This window comes from Suncus etruscus, chromosome 10 (assembly GCF_024139225.1).
Source record: "Suncus etruscus isolate mSunEtr1 chromosome 10, mSunEtr1.pri.cur, whole genome shotgun sequence".
Taxonomy (NCBI): domain Eukaryota; kingdom Metazoa; phylum Chordata; class Mammalia; order Eulipotyphla; family Soricidae; genus Suncus; species Suncus etruscus.
The window spans coordinates 82123177-82126151 of NC_064857.1; positions in this window are offsets into that span (position 1 = coordinate 82123177).

Genomic DNA, 2975 nt, shown 5'->3' on the forward strand with positions numbered 1-2975 from the left:
ATTCAGGTCAGATAGATGAATTGGGGGAGAGGATACCCACACCTCAGTATGTTCCTGGCAGTATTAACTGAATCTACTTCATATTATATGTAAATTTCCTATGTGAATTCTTCATAGTAGTACAGTTCATCTGTGCTACCCCTACTCTCCCAAGAATGAGCTGAATTGTTGACATAACTTAAGAAGACTTTGGAGCAACTTCTCTTTTATGACTTACAACTTTGGAGCAGGTATTGGACCTGCTAACCATATCCTATCAGCAGTGGTATTGTCTGAGTTGCAGGCCTGCAGCCAAACCAAAGAAACATAATAGTAATTCTTACTGTTGATTCGTGTGAATAACTAATATATATGGCTCTTAAAGGCAATGTTCTTTTGGCCTTTCAAAGAGCTGATGGATGAGTCTCAAGTTTAAATTATTTAACAGATTCAAAAAGCAGTTACGTGAGGGCACGGCCACATCTCCACCTGCTGTGAGCCAAACAAATTTTAAAAGAAGATACTGGCTTTCTGCCATTTCCATGAAACAATTGTAAGCCTGCCTTTATGTAATTCGGTGTCAGGATATTGCTCAAGTTCACACTTCACTGAAGATCCTTCATAGTTGGGCAGCAGTAAGGTATTTCCGAGCAGCATTTGAGAATAAAGTAAAAACATTTCACCCTGGGAACAGAGAGATAATATAGAGGCTAAGGCACTTACCTTGCAGACAGACAACCTGCATCCATCTTGGGCTCTACATATGGCCACCTGAGCATCACTGAGTGCCATCTCAAGCCAAACAAAGTTTCACTTCTTGGGAACCAGACAAATAGCTTGCCCTGCACATACCTGAACCTGGTTCACTCCCTGGCATTGCATATAGTCTCCCACATACTGCCAAAAATGATCCCTGACTACAGCTGAGTGTGACCTGAAAACAATTCCCCACCTTCAAATCTCACCTCTGAAGGCCACATAATGTGGGGGTCAGAGCTATAGTACATGGGAAGGATGCTTGCCTTGCATGTAGTTGACCTGAGTTCAATCTCTGGCATCCCATATGGTCCCCAAAACCTGCCAGAAGTGATTCCTGATTACAGAGCCATGAATAAGCCCTCAGAACTGGTAGGTGAGGCCCCAAAACTGAAAAATAAAAGTATGTACTTGGAGGGGGGTGTCACATTATACCTTCTTGCTTAAAAATCTTTAGTGGCATTTTTACGTGGTAAGAAAGACTTAGATCCTAGTCCTAATGGGGGAAGTTAGTCAAATTTCTTTCCCTTCAGAAAACTTAAGTCATTCATGAAGTGGACCTACCTATGCCTTGTGGGGAGAGGGGACGATGCCATTTGCAGTTCATGGTGTCTGCTTAGGGGACCACATCGGATACTGGGAATCAGCCCACTCTGACAAATGTAAGGTGAGCAATTTGCCCATAGTACCATCTCTCCAGCCTCACCTTCAGAAAATGTAGACTTAAAATACCCATGAAAAAGACAAAACCAACCTCTGACCCAATGGGGAGAAGTAGCTGTTCCTGAGAAGAGGAGACAGGCTCTCTGCGGTACTAGTAGAGGGGATCTTATATTCTGTTCTGAGAACATGAGTCCAGTCTAGGGATTTGTGGACCACTGTAAACTCAAAATAATAATAAACTGTAAACTCAAAAGGCAATAAATATTTGTTACAGAAACCAAACTAAGAACCTAGGGTCAGAGTATGCAGATTGTGTTTCATCATATCTCTTCCAAAGTATGCACAGGACAAATGTCTATTATATACATATAAGGAAGACAAGACAAGCTTCCCAACACAAGTGAAGGGAAGGTCTTAAACAGATCCCAAGTGGCTGCTACCTGAGGCCCCTCTGCAAGGCCTGCAGTAGATCCCCATAAAAACAATGGTGCTGGGCCCGAAGAGATAGCACAGCGGCATTTGCCTTGCAAGCAGCCGATCCAGGACCAAAGGTGATTGGTTCGAATCCCAGTGTCCCATATGGTCCCCCGTGCCTGCCAGGAGCTATTTCTGAGCAGACAGCCAGGAATAACCCCTGAGCACCGCCGGGTGTGACCCAAAAACCAAAATAAATAAATAAATAAATAAATAAAATAAATGGTGCTGTAAATAAATTTGAACAGCCTAAGGATTGGGAATAACTGATGCTTGGAATCTCAAGTAGTTGCTGAGATAACAGTGCGTACCAAGCTAGTCAAGGAGCAAAGCAGCATATGACTTAAGAATCAGGGTGGTTCAATAAATATTATCAGGACTTCAGAGTTATTCCTCCGGAAGGGGCCAGAAAGAGGTGGCTGGCAGAAACTTTCTTTCAGAAAGTTAATACTAGACTCCAATTGGTGCTAAGGCCTGGGAAACAGGGTCTGCTCAAAAGTAGTGTTTTGGTTCTATTTCATCTGGGCCTTTAAAGGTGCTGATCTCAAGTACTGTGATGACCCCGTCTGTGATGACCAAGGAACAAGACTTTCTTTTTTTAATTTATTTAAAGAAAATGCATTACATAGCTGACATAACTGATAATAATACAGTTTTAGGAAGACCAAAAGCAACATGTTTTTTTTTAAAAAAAAAATAAAAAATTGAAAGAAAAACTAAAGAGATGGAAGAGAAAGGAAAGAATATTTTTGAAAATTATTGACACAATGAATTCATTGAAGCACCAACAGAAAGTTTAATAAGCTCTTTTTATTAAAAAAAAAAGGATGAGTGAAAAATATACAGTAATAATGGTGTGAGAGTGGCAATTGTTGCTGTTTGCATAGGCCTAGCAAAATATGTGTAAAATGGAAGAGAAAAAAAAAGCCTTGGCCTAAATACAAAGAGACCTCGTCCCTGAAATTTTCTGGCATAAGACTGACTCTGGGTTCCAGGTTGTCCTGGAACTAAACTTCAAGCTCCTCCAGTCAGCCCCAGCCCTGGCCGGATAAGGCGGATCCAGGACCGGAGGGGTGGGACTTCCGGCCTGTCCTCCAGTTTCC